Source organism: Eurosta solidaginis, unplaced genomic scaffold (assembly GCF_040869045.1).
Source record: "Eurosta solidaginis isolate ZX-2024a unplaced genomic scaffold, ASM4086904v1 ctg00001023.1, whole genome shotgun sequence".
Classification (NCBI taxonomy): Eukaryota; Metazoa; Arthropoda; class Insecta; order Diptera; family Tephritidae; genus Eurosta; species Eurosta solidaginis.
In genome coordinates, this window is record NW_027136934.1 from 457,213 (window position 1) to 477,182 (window position 19,970).

A 19,970-nucleotide genomic window follows, 5' to 3' on the forward strand; every position below is an offset into this window, starting at 1 on the left:
TAAAAGTATACGCGGTATTTATTTTGATGGCAGAAAAGACAAAACTTTGGTAAGCATTCATCATAAAAGCAAATTTTATAGAAAAAGAACTACAGAAGACCATTATGTGATTTTATCAGAACCAGGAAGTGATTATTTCGGGCATGTTACGTGTGAGTTGGGAACTGCTAAAGGTATTGAAAGTACCATAATAAATTATTTGAGAAAAAAATCGGTGAAATTGGATGAATTAGTTGTTGTTGGTTGCGGTGGTACAGTCGTGAATACAGGTTTCAAAGGAGGTGTTGTTCGGTTAATGGAAAAAGAGCTTAATAAACCATTACAATGGTTTGTCTGCCAGTTACATTCGAATGAGTTACCATTGCGACATCTTTTATTGCATTTGGATGGAAAAACTACAGGGCCTAAATGCTTTTCAGGTCCTATTGGATCTGAATTACAAAAATGTGAATTAATGCCAATTGGCCAATTTACCACCATTCCCTCCTTATTACCTGAAGTCACTAAAAATGAGTTGAGTACCGACCAAGAATATATTTACGATGTGATCACAGCTATCATCACTGGCATTTTTTCTCCCGATTTAGCTAATATTACACCTGGACCTCTTAACCATTCTAGATGGCTTACAACAGCAAATAGAATTTTAAGATTATATGCTACTAAAACAGACCCCGAAGAAAATTTACGTTCGTAATGAGAGTTTATGGTCGATATTTGAACGAGCATTTAAAGAAAATCATTGATAAGGTGATCCAAGGAAATGGATATTTCGGTCATCCAGAAAGTATTCTTATTGCTATGCTTGCAGACGACAGAGAAATTATACGTAAGCTGGCTTATCAGCGAATTTTGAAAGCAAGAGCAGATAATACCTAAGACCTTCGTGCATTTAAAGTGCCTGCTTTAAATTTCGATGCCAAAGGTTATACCGACTTAATTACGTGGCAAGGCTGTAAGACAACTGAGCCACCTCTTACTTCTAATTTATCTGACGAAACCTTGAAAGAGATTGTCAAAAGTGGTTTGACTACGTGCCAGAATATCAAAGATTTTCCATGCCATACCCAAGCCGTAGAGCGCGTTATCAAATTGGTGACAGAAGCTTCAAGTGCAGTTTGTGGAGAAAATAAACGAGATGGTTTTATAAGGGCAAGACTATTATCACGACAGCAAATGCCTAATTTTGAAACAAAAAAACAATTTAGTACTAAATAATCTACTTATTTCTGCGTTTTTTCATTCTTTATAAAATAATTTTTGTAATTTTTCTTAATAAAAAACATTAAAACAACTCATCAGGCTTTTATTTAACCCATCACAAAGTAGTTTGTTTTATAATAGACTGGAAAGTCATAAAAATACTTTCGTTAAAAAATAAATCAAAGTTTGTAAAAAAAATTTGTTTCTAATTTTCAATTGGGTTGGGGCACCTCAAAACATCAAGACAAGTAAAAAATCTTTTGAATACTGAATTCACTCATTGAACGACAACTTTGTATCGCTATTCCATTAAAAAAAAACGAAAAAAATTTTTTTTCATACAACAACACTCCACCCTAGTGTACATATAAGACTGAGTCTTTTAAAGTACAATACAAAAGTTGAAATTCAAAAAATTTTAAAACTTAGATCTAATACAATTCGCAAGTAACTTACAACATAAACGTAGTATTATAAATTCAAAACTGATTTAATATTAATATTATATTTGTAATTTTAAAGTTAGAATTTGAAAAATTTAGTAAAAGGAAAAAGAAAGGAATGTAATATGTATAGAGCAAGTCAGATCGCAATCACTTTCACACTGTAGAAATAAAATAATTGTGAATTTCCCTCTGTAGTTACATCTACCCATAACGGCTTTGACATCTTCTGGAATTGAATTCCAGAGCCTAGCAGCATTAAAGAAGAAAAGCCGTGAAGAGGACAGGAATTGATATTTAGAGATTATCAGTTTGATGCCTTCTGGATCTTGTTAGTATTAATTTAACGTAAAGGTATTCCGGAGTTTTATATTCTAAAAGCTTATACATGAACGAACAATTTCTAGCAGCAAGATAGTCGGAAATAGTATACACCAGAATTTTGGTCTTCCATGCAGTGATGTGATCATATCTCTTGAGTCCGTAGACGTAACGCGTAACATTGTTAAACGCAACATGAATTTTGTGCGACGAAGCAGAATCTAGCTTGCTATATACAAACTCAGAATAGGAGATGTGGGGTAGAATTAGTTGAAGTGCTAGTTTCTTTCTCGTCTCAAGAGGCGTAAATAAATCTGTCATTCGTAATCTACGTACAACAATATACACTTTGCTTACAACTTTGTTTATATGGTCTGAGCAAGTCATCGTAGAGTTTACAACAAATCCCCAATGTTTAACCTTTTCAGTAAATACTAAGTCAGCGTTACCAATATACAACTTTGGAATATCTTCTACATGCACTATACTGCTACTTATAGGCAACATATATGACTTAACAGCATTCAAACAAAGACAATTAACAGTAGCCCATTGTGAAATAGATGACGGATCACAATTAATTTTATAGCACAAATCTTTGCAAAAAAGAACTTTATATCAATGGTATTTCATTTCCAAAGTGTATTTATAACAGTAAATGGGAAAAACTTCAAATTTAAAAAAATGGCCGTGGCACCGCCCCTTTTATGACTAAGCAAATTTCTATGTTTCGGGAGCCATAACTCGAAGAAAAACTAACGGATCGTAATAAAAATTGGTACACAAATTTTCCCTATAGCAGGAAATATTTCTAGAAAAAATGGACGAGATCGGTTAAAGACCACGGCAACTTAGATACAAAACAAATTTAAAAGGGTCGTAGACTAGAATAATAAACTATAACTTAGCAAAAAATAGTTTTGAATCAATGACATTTCACTTATCAAGTTTTATTATAAGAGCAAATGGGGAGAAATTTTTTTTTTAAACGGGCGGGGCCACGTGTTTTGTAGAAAAGTAATTTATCTTAAATGAAATGTACAGTTGAAGCTCACGTTGAGTATATAATTTTCGGTTTGGCGTGCTGCTTTATTAGAATATAGTTTTAGGCGCAGGTTAAGTTAAGTCCACGTTATGCAGGCAATAAATTTTCAAAATTGTCCCACTGTCCGCCTTCCACCTGCAGCATCAATTGCTTTATTTGCATTTCATTTAATTGGGTTAATTTAACAGTAAACACGCTTAAAAAGCACAGTTCACCTGCTGGCAATTGGACGACTGCTGCTGCAGCAATGGCAAATAGGTGACAAAAGCGAATAATAACAACAAATTCCAATTTCCACCACCTCGTAAACACAGTCGCCCACGTTTTGTGGAAGTGTGTATATATGTGTGTGTTTAATGCTCTAATGGCTGCTTAAGTGTTAAATAGGCGATGTACCTGACTTTAACAAAAACAACTAATAATATGAATGCATTTGTCGACACCTTTTGTGAAATCCGTGCTATGCAATTTGTTGTTGGCACTGTGTTGATACTGACTTAATGAACGGTGTATTTGTGTTGGAAATTTGTGTGTAAGTGAGTATGTCTGCATTCAGTGAGCTTACGTATTACAAAATCTGCTAAGACAAACTGTTTACGCATAAGAGCGTGTGGGTGACAGATAAGAGGTATGATAAATGACCAGCTGGATTTAAATTAATAAGTTAAATGAAATTATGCTTAAGAGCCGCAAGTTCAATTAGTTCTCATCAACAAAAATACTAACAGCGATCTAGGAACTTACGTCGAAATGGATTAAGCTGTCAATTGTAGTAAATCTACAAGACTGTGTCTGACGCAACTTTAGGAAACTAACATATTGCGCTAAAATAAAACACCTGAGGAAAATGTTTTCTTACAAAATTTTTCTTTAATTGAGAAACATTTAAATTGAAGAGTATGACTTTTTTATTTTTGTATAGAACTTTTCATTAATTTAAATGATTTTTTTAAATTATTTTAATCGAGAATACACGATTGAATATTCCCCCAATATTTACATGTACGGATTAGCTCAGTGAAAAAGCGAACTCGATTGTACAATTAAGTAAAATCAAATATAATAACAAAATAAAAAATAAAATAGAGTAGAAAAAAAAATATAATAAAAAATTATAAAATAAAATGAAATTACATAAAATAAAAAAAAATTTACTGAAATAAAACGAAATAAAAAATTTAATAAATTAAAAAAAATATATAATAAAAAATTATAAAATAAAATGAAATAAAACTTAATAAAAAAAATTTATAAAAATAAAAAAATATAATAAAAAATTATTAAATAAAATGTAGTAACCTAAAATAAAAAAATGAACTGAAGTAAAACTTAATAAAAATATTTATAAAATAGAAAAAACTATAATAAAAAAAATTATTAAATAAAATTAAATTACATAAAATAAAAAAATAAACTAAAATAACACTGCATAAAAACAAATTTAATAAAATTAAAAAAATATATATAATAAAAAAATCTATATATATATAAATGGATGTCCGTTTGCGTGAGGCTTATATAATCAAACACTATCCGGTCGATTTTGTTCAAACTTGTTCAACTTTGTTGCGATCGACGTACAGGGTCTCGAGATATAGGCCAAAACGTGGACCCGGGTACCCCTAGAATGTGTTTATAGAATATGGATATAAAATGAAAGCTCTTGATTAGTGCTTTAGTAGAGGGTAATTTTCATACCCCAGGGTGACTAGGGTCTCGAGATATAGGCCAAAACGTGGGCCCGTGAACGCCTAGACAGTGTTTTTAGATTATGGGTATCAAATTGAAGCTGTTGATTTGATTTAGTACAGAGTAAGTTTTATGCCGCTGGGTGACTAGGGTCTCGAGATATAGGCCAAAAAGTGGACCCGGATACACCTAGAATGTATTTGTATTGTGGGTATTAAATGAAAGCTGTTGCTGAGAGCTTGAAAGTAATTTTCATTGTGATATTCGATTTAGTCGCATCAACCTAGCAAAACTGATAAATATGCATGCGAAGCCGAAATTAAGACTTGAATTAATAATGCCCACATACCTATTTACATACGTCCTATTCGATTTGTCTGAAATTTGGTATATAAATTCGCCTATATTAGTATTTACGATGCTTTTTTTCGGGAAGTACACCAGGGACGAAATGGGACTGGACCAAAATATATACCACCCTCTGGGACTGGCAATAAGAGATGAAGAAGAATGAGAAAAACTTGAGAGAAGAGAAAAGAGAGAAAGAGAAGGAGACTGAGAAAGAGGCAGAATGAGACGAAGATGGAGATAGACCAAATTTAGGGCAGAACAACGTCTGCCGGGTCTGCTAGTTATAAAATAAAATGAAATAAAACTTAATAAAAAAAATTTTATAAAATAAAAAAAATATAATAAAATTAAATTATAAAATGTAGTAACATAAAATAAAAAAATAAACTAAAATAAATTTAATGAAAAAAAATCAAATAAAAACAAAAAAAAAAAAACATAAAATTAAATTCAATAAATGAAAATAAAATAAGATAAGATAAAGCTAAGAAAAAAACAAGTAAGGAAATCTAGGTGTGGGTGAAACCGAACACTACATACCCAACTGTACACTTGAAATGCTGTTGTTGTTTGTTTTGTGTGCTTAATAGTGTTACAAGGCTGCGCAATAATACATATACATATGGTTCTATTCTGAACTAACTTTTCTTCGGGTTATGGCTCCCTAAAAATATAAAATTGGTTAGTCATACAAGGGGCGTTGCCACGCTCATTTTTTAAAATTTGAAGTTTTTCTTATTTATTGTTATAAATCCACTTAAGAAATAATATACCATTGATATAAAGCTCTTTTTGCAAAGATATAGCTTATTTTATTTGTCCACGACCATTTTCAAAATCTTTTCGTTTATTTTATTCAAAGCATTCCATATAGTAAAGGCAACCTCTCGGCCGAATTTTGTTACGATAGGTTCAACGGTTTTGGTTTTAAGGTTTTTGATTTATGATTAATAATATTTGCAAAATTGATGGTATCACAAGTAGGCGATGCCACGCCAATTTTAAAAAAATTTTCAAATTTTTATCAAGAGTGTCAGTATCAGTCCACGCGTAAAATTTCAACATTCTAGGTGTATTATTTACTAAACAATCAGGTTTGTTGTGTTCTCCAAAATGTTATATATATAAAAAGTGGGTGCTGTTATCATCCGATTTCGCTCATTTTCAATACCAATCTGTTCTGGGCCCAGATAAGCTCGTACCATATTTGGTGAAGATATCTCAATATTTACTCAAGTTATCGTGTTAACGGGCAGACGGACGGACAGGAATGGCTCAATCAAATTTTTTTCGATATCGATGATTTTGATATATAGAAGTCTATATCTATCTCGATTCCTTTATACCTGTACAACCAACCTTTATTCAATCAAAGTTATAATACCCTGTGTACAAGCACAGCTGGGTAAAATTAAATTGAAATAAATAAACCAAACAATAAAATAAAATATAATAAATAAAGTAAACTTAAATAGCTGTATTTATTTAGCGAGTCATGCTCATATTTCTTTATAAAATTGTTTTTGTTTGCAAACGGCAATGGTTAATAGGACATATTTCTGAATTCCCCTTTTCATCAGCCAGCTTCTCTGGTGCTGAGAATTGAACTCGAAATCTCCAACAGTCATAGTTTATACTATTGTAAAGGCAGGTGCCTTTGTCCACTCAGCTATATGACTGCCCCGCTTATCGCTTCGGAATTGGTCACTACATATTGCCTTTTTGTTGCTATTCATACATAAACCATTAGGTACATACTAATACTATATGTTCTTATTCCTTACTGTGTGGAATTTTTATAGATGCGATCTTAGTAACATTGGACTTTTAGCAGTGCTTTATTATATTGATATAAAATGAAAAGCGGAAGGACTACCAATAAAAGCCCTACAAAGTCCAGTGTTACTAGGCTCTTGAGAACGCGCCTGTAAGCATTTCACACAATTAGGATTAAAAACATATAGATTTAGTATGAAGAAATAAAATATAATAAATAAAATAAAATACATTGAAATAAAGGAAAATAAAAAAAATTTTATTAAACATAATAAAATGATATAAAAAAAAAACTAAAAAAAATAAAATAAGATGAAATAAAATGAAGTGAAACTATTGTTTATTATCGAAAAGTTTTCGAATGGTCATAAACAATTTATCGATTTCTTGTCAAAAGTTACTTACCGAAAAGTTATCGATATGTTATCATAATGATATCATTTCGGAAACTTATAGATTTGTTTTCGAAAATTTATCGATTTCTTATTGGAGTTACCATTTTTGTGTTGGCATGTTACCGATTTTTTAAAAATTACTTTGCGCTTTTTTGTGAAACACATATTTTCGATAGCAAACTGATATCAAATCGAAAACAATTCCCGATGATAAAACTTGTATTTGGTGCCCACACTTTTTTTTTCTTTTTTTAAGTTCCATTTAATGAGTAAGAATTTTTATTTTTATAATGAACATTTTATTAATTTGAGGGAAACTTTTCTTAAATTTTTTCAAACATTGGTTTATTAAAATTTTCTACATTTTTAATATTTTTTCTTTGTTTTTAGTGCACTCAATATTATAATAATATTCTAAACTACTATCGCTTTGTTATTATTAAAGAATTTGAAGCTCTTGTATTTGACCATAGTCATAACAAGACGTATGGAAATTGTATTTTAATCACTCATGTCTCTCCGAGGACAGCTTGAGCTTGAAGCAGTTAAGAAAGTGCTGAGTCAGCATAAATATGTTTGCGGTGGCATAAAAAACACCTCCTGATTCTAAGAGCTTTCAAAAGCTTATTTGGCCTCTTTTTCTACTTTTTCAACAAAAAATCGTCCAGTTGAACTCAACCAGTTGAACTCAATTAAGCGAGCCTCAACATGATTGTGTGTCCTTTGTCTAGTAGCTTCCTGGCTAGCTACCAAATACGCAATACATATCGGTCATTGAACTTAGTTATGTACAGTTCGGCGCCATTGTGCTAGGTATTTGCTAACCCAAAAAGCCATATAAGTACGTGAATAATAAATTTGGTTATTTGAAGCCTTTGAATAATAATAAATCAATAATTTACCTAAACACTTAGTGTTTGTTGTACGTACAAATGTGTGTATGTATCAGTGATATGAATATAGGGGTATTTGCATAGATATCGCCTATGGAGAGCTTAGTAATTATGGTAATATCTAATATCAAAAAATAATAAACGAACATCCAACTAAATGTATATTCGTATAAAAGCCAACAATCACAAGAGAATATTGCGAACCGTGGGTACACAGGAGACTGGTTGTTAATGATGTGTGATTCCGCATATTTAAAGAATCGATTCTACCCGCCAGGTACGCGACTAAAATACCCAACCAGCGCAATTCATAGCTTCTCTAAGGCAATTGCCAACGTCACCTACTCGTGGCAAATTCTGTGTTTTTAGTAGCCGAGGTTTGCCAAATAACTGCCGTGGGGCAACTCCAGTTAGAAAAACTTTCTTCTAATTGAAAAAACTTGTTTGTAAAGTTTGATTTTGCTTTGCCCAGGATATTCGGTGTGGTAGGCGGAGTACGCTACCACCCCACCATTGCGGCTGCTTTCTTATGATATTAAATAACTCACTCGATTATTGATTGTGTCTTTCGGAAGTAACTGGGGAACAATAAGAAAACGCCATCCATTAGCGTCAATTGTTGTGGATAATCTAGCCATATATTTGTCTCAGTGTAGATATAGAGAAGCATTTATCGATTATCTAATACTGTTTTGTGCTAAAAGATGTTTTTCTGGAATTCATTTTACACTGTGATAATTTAAAAAGATCTAGACAGTAATGCGTAAAATTACTAGGCTACGACACTTCGTCATACCCATGTCATTGCTTTAGTAACGGTTATCTAGTATATTAAACGGTAATGCAAAGATGAAATATTCCTGCTGTACAGATCCTTCATTTTTACGCCAATCATCATCTATCAGAAAAATTTCGCCGTCTTAAAAAACGTTGCTGTCAGATCAGCGTTAGCTTTAGTTTGGCTCAGGCGCAGACTTCTATTGGTCAAGGGAATTCCACGTTCCGGTCCTCAAATTGTAATTTTTACTAAGATGTGTTTCTTTCTGGTTCCTTTAATTCACCAGCATCGAGAGCGTGGACGAAAATTCGGAGACCATAATCTGGCTGCAAAATTGTTAAAGTATTGCTATAATTATAACTGGGTTATCAAAGTACGCATCGAACCTTCTTTTCCTGGGCGCATTGAATAAAAACGAACGAAAAAAAATTCCCGAGAGATTTTCGTGGCCTACACAGTGAAACAACAATAAAACGAATATTAGTCTGGCTTTTAGTAAAATAGTCCCATAATTATACTCAGCTGAGCGTAACGGCGCAAACTAAATATATATAGAATTCTATATATAAACTTTTATATATCCAAAAGATCTGGGCGAAAAAAGAAATTTATTTAGATATGTCCGTCCGTCCGTCTGCCCGTAAACACGATAACTTGAGTACATTTGTAGGTATCTTAATGTAATTTTGTATGTAAGTTTCTGGGCACTCATCTCAGACCGCTATTTAAAATGAACGAAATCTGACTATAACCACGCCCACTTTTTCGATATCGAAAATTTGGAAAAACCGAAAAAGTGCGATAATTCATTACCAAAGACGGATAAAGCGATGAAACTTGGTAGGTGGGTTAACCTTATGACGCAGAATAGAAAATTTCTAAAATTTTGGACAATGAGCGTGGCATCGCCCACTTTTAAAAGAAGGTAATTTAAAAGTTTTACAACCTGTAATTTAGCAGCTGAGTATGTAGAGTTCGGTTATACTCGAACTTAGCCTTCTTTACTTGTTTTTATTTTCTTTGATTTGACCAAAATATACTATTGTTTTTTGTAACCTTGCTTTTTTTAATTTTATTCTCCAAAGAACTTCCCGAACTTATCAGAATAGCATCTTTTGAAGAAAAATCGGATACCTATACCTCGACGTAGACGATTATTCTCGGATGAATACTTTTCTTTGTCAACCTTTAGTGAACCGACCTCCGCTTAAAAGGTGTCACAGTCAAGCTCATTTTTGCCGCTTCCATCCGGTTATCAACTTAATGACTCACGAATACTTTAATGCATCTGTTGTTCACGCGCAAACGTATTTATTAATAAACTGCATCAGATGAGCACCTCACACCACTGCCTTTTCAGGAAATGATCACGATGACGGCTTGATTCTATTTAACGATCTCCGTCTGTCTGTTTGAACGCAAAATAGTCCTTCGCTTTTTGATATATCTTGTTTAAATTTGTAGAGCTGGTATATTTTGGTGTTGCAATAGACGTTTGATGGAATCGACCGGATCGGACCACAGTAGCATTCATATGAAACTGATACAACCATTAGTGCAACCGGTTGTGATGATACGGTTCCTCGTTTCTAAGCATCATCAGTGCTGTAAGATCGTTGAAATTTAAGAAAAACATATATATGTACAGTAAAGTAGGAAAGTATTAGATAAAAAAAGATGCTTATGTTGAAATAACCTCAGAATTATATTTTTCCAGTTTGAAAATGGTCAAGCGAAAGGAAATATCCATCGAAATACAAGCCAAAATCATTATTTTGCAAAAAACAGCGAAAAACTATCGAGAAATGGCTAAACATTGGAAAATATCTCTGTGTTCTGTTCATGCGGCCATTAGAAGATATCGGGAAACTGGACAAAATACTAACAGAAAACGGTATGGTGGACGAAGAAAGATAAATCAAAGAATCGGCAACAAAATATACGCAATAAGGATAATCGACCGATATCTGCATAAATTCGTGCTGAAATCAATGAAAACTTGGATTCACTACACTCAGAGAAAAACGCCGTTCTAAAATCCAGCACCACCGGACTTAATTCAAGCTCTTCATGTTCTTACTTTTTTGTTCTTGAAAAACGAACGACCTGTTCTCAAAACAATAACCTTGTTCTTGAACTGACACCATTTTCTTGAAAAGAGAACGGCTGGTCTTAAATTATGAACTAATGTTCTATTAATGAGAACGAATGTTCTTAAATTAAGTACAATGTGCTTAAATTAAGTTCAAGAAAAATGAAACGGTACAATTCGTATGCACTACAATGTTAAATACAACATTTGGCACGAGCTATCAAGCAGTTGTAGTGGCCCAGCGGTTATGATGTCATGGTTGCGATCGTGTGGCGCGAGTTTGATCACCGTCAAACTCTGAATTTTTTTAAAACAATTTTTTTATGTTCTATTTTTTACTCTTAATTTTCGTTCAGTTCAATTCACATATGCAGATGTAATTCTCAAACTTGTTATGAAATGTGTTAAGTATATATGCAGATTACGTCTTCAAATAAGAATAACTTCTCAATAGGAGAAATGAATGAAAAAATTCATATTATGCATTTTTTCTTAAATTTTTGAATTTTAATAAAAATTTGTTTGTTATAAATATTTTTCATTTATGACAAAAAAATTATTATTAATAAAAAATAAATAGGTATCTATTCAAAAAAAAAAAATACTTTCCTCTCCCACCAAAGATCAATTGAATTGAGACCGAAAATGTTAAATCAACCCCAAATCGTTCTCGAGGCGTGAGAGCGAAAAATCTTACATCAAGCCCACGTAGTGCTTAAAATGAGCACAGAAGGTTCACACATCAATACCAAACTGGTCATAAAATACGAACGGTGTGCTTGGAAAAACTGTTCTTAAAACAAACCCATCGGTCACGAGTTAAGAAAAAACGTACTTAACAGACTTTTGTCAACGAATGTTCTTAATTTTGAATTTGTTTCGTTCGTTTTAGAACGATTTTTTCTTTGAGTGTAATATTGCTCACGTCAGTCCAAGGCCGGTTTAAAGAAAAAGATATAATTGGACACATTGCTGTCAGAAAGCCCCTTCTACGGCCAGTAAATAAACAGAAAAGACTGAAGTTCGCTCAAGAACATATTGACTGGACGATGGTCAGACGAATCAAAATTTGAACTTTTCGGTAGCCATAGGCGTCAATATCTCAATATCTGCGTTCGCCGTACTTCCGCTCATACCATATCTCTATATACTGAACTAATGTGAAGGTCCAGCGTCCCTTCCTCGCTTCTTTACACCATTTTTGTTACCTAACTTTTGTTCGTAACCTTGCGTTTCTTTTGGCATATTCAGATCGTCGCCCAATTCCAATGTTTAACAGGCGGGTCATTTCACTCGACAGCAGATCAATTGCTGCTCTCATATTAGGATTTCTGCAGCTTTATCTTAAATAATACACAAATATAAAATAGGGGTTGGACTTCCATTAACATTGTTTGATATACCTTGGCATGTTTGTCCCTTCATTTTCCCAGTTTTACTTGTTTTCTTATCTTTTATGAAGTTATTGAAGTTATTGTAGGCTTGGTAAGTTTAAAAAGGTTTTTCAACCTTCCAGGTGAACAGGACGAGCACCGTTTTTTTCGGTTTGCCCCAGCTGTTTGTGTGTATTGTTGCTGCTGCAGCAGTACTTCACTCCATCCAAATTGTGCGATCACTCACAAATTGTCGCCAATATCTTTTGACGGGAGACCGAAGTAATTTCAACAGGGTTGGATATGGGTGCATGAGGTGTTGCTTCCACATCTCAATTGAAAAACTGGTTGTTGTCATATATGGTCACGTTGCAAGCGGGCTATGTATGCGGTATGTCGGGGTTGATTCTGGATAAGTAAGAGTTCCAGCTATTACAGTATCGAGTTCGAAGTTGTGCCAGAATGACGCGCATTTCGATGGATGAGCAGATGGACTCCTGCAGCTGAAAGTTCAACTACAGTAGTTCCTCGAGGAACATTTTCATGTTCAAATAAATTGGCCTACTAATAGGGAGAAGTCTTTATATCACTTGTGAAATAGTTTATAGTTTACTGATTTGACTAAAATTTGTTCATATTATAACAATGAAAATCATTCAAATTTCCGCACTCATTTTATTTTGAGAATGTCCAAACCTTCCTTTGGGGATTTTGTTCAAATCTTAGAACGGCCGATTTTGGAGGCAGACAAAAGCAATGTTAACATCAGCACTGCGAGAGAAGTATTCTTAGCTCAATCCTCAGTCTTAGACTTGTCTTGTTTTCCTGGACGAATTGAAGAAAACGATAAAATGTGTGGAAATACCTTGGAATATTAAAAGGAGATGAACTCCTACAAGCCTTATTACTTAAATGATTTTGAGTTGATTGAGCGGATTTTGATCAAATATATTAGGTGAGCCCACTGTTAAAACTTAAGCGAACTGGAATAAGATAAAGAGCATTTTTTTGTTCATTAAAAGGGCGCTGCCTTAGTTACTGAAGAACACTATGGAAACATTCAGTCTATGTGAGGTCTTATTGACCGGCCAGTTGAAGCTAGTTGCTCACGGTATGAATGCAATGCCTTTCCGACTTTTGCCTGACTAAACATTTTATTTGACAGTGCTACTTTAGTTAATATTTCCACATAGTGAGAAGGTTTTGATTTCCGTTCTTACTCTTATGCGCAGACAAGGCTTTAGCTTCTTCGGATGTGATAATTTTCTCAACAACTACGAAGTGTGAAAGATAAGCTTATATGCATTGATGAAGTGCATAAGTGATAATTGGGATAAGAAATGAAGTTACAAAACGGGAAGACGGTGATGAGCTTATTAAAATGAGGGTAGGAGATGACCTAACAAAGTGCGCTGTCTAGCTAGTTTTTATACTCTGATTCGCACTTTTCGTGCTTTTTTAAACACAATTTCTCAGATCACGGGTGCTAGCACTTCTTGTAAATAAATGCAATCTCTCAACTACTCACTATACTCTCTACACTCTACATATCCAACAATAAAGCGAAAATTCAGCTGAGCGCAAGAGAAGCAAACCTACTTAAGGCGGTGACACAATGACATTTTTCATATAGATGCGTTTAACACAAGCTTATGCATTCTAATAACATCGCCACAATCAACCAAGATGTTGCGTTTGTAAATATGAAGGAACTTCAGACTTAGCAATTGAAGTTTATTACGCCTTGCCCATTTGCATACAAAATTTCGCGAAGCACTGTTGTAAACATTCTCCCTATACAACAAAAATACCTGCTAACATATTTTGTGTCGTATTTGATAGTTATATTGCAGTTTTAATTGTGAAAAATGTTAGAAAATTTACCAACCAGTGGGAAAAATAATTTCACTTGCAGTGTGCCAACACCCTTGGCCAAAGCAAATGTCAAATTCTTCTTCTTATGATTTGCTTGGAACAAAATTGGGGATTTGGCTACTTTTCAATATCAGATGGCGCTAGTGTCGCTCATTCTACCATTCTCCATAAAAATACATGCAATCTTCTCATAATGCATAAGCATGTGCTAAACTCATCTATATGAAAATCCGCTTATGTGTCGAAGCTTCTAGTATTGCATGAGATACTTCATCATTTATCAGTGCAAGTTTACTAGGAAGCAATCAAGTTGTGTACGCTGAAAAGCGCAAGTTACTTTATTGTTCGGCTCTTTAAAAAAAAGTTTATATGAAAATGTCTGTAAATATGTAGTTTAACTAGATATGATATTTTAACGGATAATCGTAGATTGATACTAGAAGTTAAGTACACGTCGTTAATAAATGCAATAATCGCAATTAAACCGGTATTTTCAGCAAAAAGAAAAAAAAAAAAACAAATCACACCACTTCATATAAGCAATAAATTATTTTTTTTTTTGTCTTGTATGACTGTTGCTACTTGCAAGTAATATGTAATTTTAATAATAAATTATTGTTTTTTTTTTTTAATTTAACGGCGGCCACCGTGGTGTGATGGTAGCGTGCTCCGCCTACCACACCGAATGCCATGGGTTAACACCATGGCCAAAGAAACATCAAAATTTTAGAAATAAGGTTTTTCAATTAGAAGAAAATTTTACTAAGAGAGGTCGCCCCTCGGCAGTGTTTTTCAAGCACTCCGAGTGTACTTCTGTCATGAAAAGCTCTCAGTGAAAACTCATCTGCCTCGCAGATGCCATTCGGAGTCGGCATAAAACAAGTAAGTCCCGTCTCGCCAATTTGTAGGAAAAAATTTAAAATCTCTTCGGAGGTAATCGCGTCTTACATTTATTTTTTTTTGATTATAAATATATAGTAAGCCTATAATTTAAAGATTAATTTGGAATACAAATTTATGTATGTACGTGTATAAATACTAGACATAGAGCATAGTACCCCAAACATAATCTGCATAATGCCACGCTATTTTTATACTCAGTTGAGCAGAGCTCACAGAGTATATTAAGTTTGATTGGATAACGGTTGGTTGTACATATATAAAGGAATCGAGGTAGATATAGACTTCCATATATCAAAATAATCAGGATCGAAAAAAAATTTGATTGAGCCATGTCCGTCCGTCCGTCCGTCCGTCCGTCCGTTAACACGATAACTTGAGTAAATTTTGAGGTATCTTGATGAAATTTGGTATGTAGGTTCCTGAGCACTCATCTCAGATCGCTATTTAAAATGAACGATATCGAACTATAACCACGCCCACTTTTTCGATATCGAAAATTTCGAAAAACCGAAAAAGTGCGATAATTCATTACAAAAGACCGATAAAGCGACGAAACTTGGTAGATGAGTTGAACTTATGACGCAAAATAGAAAATTAGTAAAATCTTGGACAATGGGCGTGGCACCGCCCACTTTTAAAATAAGGTAATTTAAAAGTTTTGCAAGCCGTAATTTGGCAGTCGTTGAAGATATCATGATGAAATTTGGCAGGAACGTTACTCTTATTACTATATGTACGCTTAATAAAAATTAGCAAAATCGGAGAAGGACCACGCCCACTTTTAAAAAATTTTTTTTTTAAAGTAAAATTTTAACAAAAAATTTAATATCTTTACAGTATATAAGTAAATTATGTCAAGATTAAACTCCAGTAATGATATGGTGCAACAAAATACAAAAATAAAAGAAAATTTAAAAATGGGCGTGGCTCCGCCCTTTTTCATTTAATTTGTCTAGGATACTTTTAACGCCATAAGTCGAACAAAAATTAACCAATCCTTTTGAAATTTGGTAGGGGCATAGATTTTATGGCGTTAACTGTTTTCTGTGAAAATCGGCGAAATCGGTTGATATTACGCCCAGTTTTTATACACAGTCGTCCGTCTGTCCTTCCGCATGGCCGTTAACACGATAACTTGAGCAAAAATCGATATATCTTTACTAAGCTCAGTTCACGTACTTATCTGAACTCACTTTATCTTGGCATGAAAAATGAACGAAATCCGACTATGACCACGCCCACTTTTTCGATATCGAAAATTACGAAAAATGAAAAAAATGCCATAATTCTATACCAAATACGAAAAAAGGGATGAAATATGGTAAGGTAATTGGATTGCTTTATTGACGCGAAATATAACTTTAGAAAAAACTTTATAAAATGGTTGTGACACCTACCATATTAAGTAGAAGAAAATGAAAAAGTTCTGCAGGGCGAAATTAAAAACCCTTAAAATCTTGGCAGGTATTACATATATAAATAAATTAGCGGTATCCAACAGGTGATGTTCTGGGTCACCCTGGTCCACATTTTGGTCGATATCTGGAAAACGCCTTCACATATACAACTACCACCACTCCCTTTTAAAACTCTCATTAATACCTTTAATTTGATACCCTTATCGTACAAACTCATTCTAGAGTCACCCCTGGTCCACCTTTATGGCGATATTTCGAAAAGGCGAACACCTATAGAACAAAGGCCCACTCTCTTTTAAAAATACTCATTAACACCTTTCATTTGATACCCATATCGTACAAACAAAGTCTAGAGTCACCCCTGGTCCAGAAAGGCCCACTCCCACTTAAAATACTCATTAGCTCCTTTCGTTTGATACCCATATTGCACAAACGAATTCTAGAGTCACCCCTGGCCCACCTTTATGGCGATATCTCGAAGCGGCGTCCACCTATGGAACTAAGGATTACTCCCTTTTAAAATACTCATTAACACCTTTCATTTGATACCCATATCGTACAAACGCATTCTAGAGTCACACCTGGTCCATCTTTATGGCGATATCTCGAAAAGGCGTCCACCTATAGAACTAAGGCCCACTCCCTCTTAAAATACTCATTAACTCCTTCCGTTTGATACCCATATTGCACAAACGAATTCTAGATTCACCCCTGGTCCACCTTTATGGCGATATCTCGAAAAGGGGTCCACCTATAGAACTAAGCCCCACGCCCTTTTAAAATAATCATTAACACCTTTCATTTGATACCCATATCATACAAACAAATTCTAAAGTCACCCCTGGTCCAACTTTATGGCGATATCTCGAAAAGGCGAACACCTATAAAACGAAGGCCCACTCCCTTTTAAAAATACTCATTAACACCTTTCATTTGATACCCATATCGTACAAACAAAGTCTAGAGTCACCCCTGGTCCACCTTTATTGCGATACCTCGAAAATGCGTCCACCTATAGAACTAAGGCCCACTCCCTCTTAAAATACTCATTAACTCCTTTCGTTTGATACCCATATTGCACAAACGAATTCTAGAGCCACCCCTGGTCCACCTTTATAGCGATATCTCGAAAAGGGGTCCACCTATAGAACTAAGCCCCACGCCCTTTTAAAATAATCATTAACACCTTTCATTTGATACCCATATCGCACAAACAAAGTCTAAGTTGCGATACCTCGAAAAGGCGTCCACCTATAGAGCTAAGGCCCACTCCCTTTTAAAATGCCCATTAACACCTTTCGTTTGATACCCATATTGTACAAACGCATTCTAGAGTCACCCCTGGTCCACCTTTATGGCGATATCTCTGAAAAGGCGACCACCTATACAACTATCACCACTCCCTTTTAAAACCCTCATTAATACCTTTAATTTGATACCCATATCGTACAAACAAATTCTAGGGTCACCCGTGGTCCACCTCTATGGCGATATTTCGAAACGGCGTCCACCTATGGAACTAAGGATTACTCCCTTTTAAAATACACATTAACACCTTTCATTTGATACCCATATCGTTCAAACGAATTCTAGAGTCAACCCTGATCCACCTTTATGGCGATATCCCTAAATGGCGTCCACCTATAGAACTATCGCCCACTCCCTCTTAAAATACTCTTTAATACCTTCCATTTGATACACATGTCATACAAACACATTCCAGGGTTTCCCTCGGTTCATTTTCCTACATGGTTATTTCCCTTATGTTGTCACCATAGCTCTCAATTGAGTATGTAATGTTCGGTTACAAACCGAACTTAACCTTCCTTACTTGTTTTTATAATACATTTTTATAATACAATATATCTTATTGTTTTTTAGTTTTATTTTTTTTTTGTTTTTTTGTTCATTTTGTTTTAGTTTTTAATTGTGTATGTATTTTTTTCATATCATTAGTTTAATATTTTTTAAATAAAAGTTATTTTGCAGTTTTAGTCACTAATAAACATTTCATATTATCGCTTACCTAAATTATTTATGTTTATAAAATAAATTTTTATTTTAATAAAAAGTTTTTTGAATTAAAATTTTTTAATATAATTTTGGTTTTTTTAATTTTTTCTAGTTTTTACTTAGGTATTTTTATATTTGCTTGAAATATAAATTGGAGGTTTAACTAATTTAGGACTTAAAGAATAAAAATTCTCTTTTGCAAAATTTTTAATATACGAAATTCTTGTTTTCCAATTTTTTTTTGTTTTTTTTTTATACCTTTCATGAAAATGAAATGGTATATTAATTTCGTCACGAAACCGAAAATTGTAAGTCCTTAAACGAAAATAGATAGACCCACCATTAAGTATACCGAAATAATCAGGTTGAAGAGCTGAGTTGATTTAGCCATGTCCGTCTGTCCGTCTGTCCGTCTGTCTGTTTGTATGCAAACTAGTCCCTCAATTTTTGAGATATCTTGATAAAATTTGGTGAGCGGGTGTATTTGGGTGTCCGATTAGACATTTGTCGGAACCGACCGGATCGGACCACTATAGCATATATCCTCCATACAACAGATTTTTCAGACAAAGAGGATTTTTGTAATATCTTACCCAATTTAACAGATTGAAGCTTCAAACTTCACCATATACTTTCGTATATTGCACATATTGTTGCCTGAAAAAATTGATGAGATCGGTCGTATATATAGTATATATCCCCCACAACCAATTGTTCAGATAAGGAACTTTTCGTAATTACTGCCCCATTTTAAGAGCTAGAGGCTTCAAATTTCAACGAATGCTTAGGTATATAGCATATATTGTTGTCTGAAAAAATCATAAAGATCGGTGGTATATATAGGATATATATGGTGGTATATATAGTATATATATATAGTATATATATATATATATATTTTCGCAAATTTTAGCCCCATTTTAACAGCTAGAAGCTTCAAATTTCACCGAATACTTACGTATATAGCATATATTGTTGTCTGAAAAAATCATAGAGATCGGTTGTATATATAGTATATATCTCATACAACCGATTGTTCAGATAAGAAACTTTTCGCAATTTCTACCCCATTTTAACAGCTATAAGCTTCAAATTTCACCGATTGCTTACGTATATAGCATATATTGTTGTCTGAAAAAATCATAGAGATCGGTTATATATATAGTATATATCTCATACAACCGATTGTTCAGATAAGAAACTTTTCGCAATTTCTACCCCATTTTAACAGCTATAAGCTTCAAATTTTACCGATTGCTTACGTATATAGCATATATTGTTGTCTGAAAAAATCATAGAGATCGGTTGTATATATAGTATATATCTCACACAACCGATTGTTCAGATAAGAAACTTTTCGCAATTTCTACCCCATTTTAACAGCTAGAAGCTTCAAATTTCA

General features: G+C 33.7%; 1 pseudogene; it reads left to right on the forward strand.

The window, feature by feature from the left end:
- Window positions 1-696: 696 nt before the first annotated feature.
- LOC137235825 (uncharacterized) overlaps window positions 697-19,970 on the forward strand; it is a 32,053-nt pseudogene continuing 12,779 nt past the window's right edge.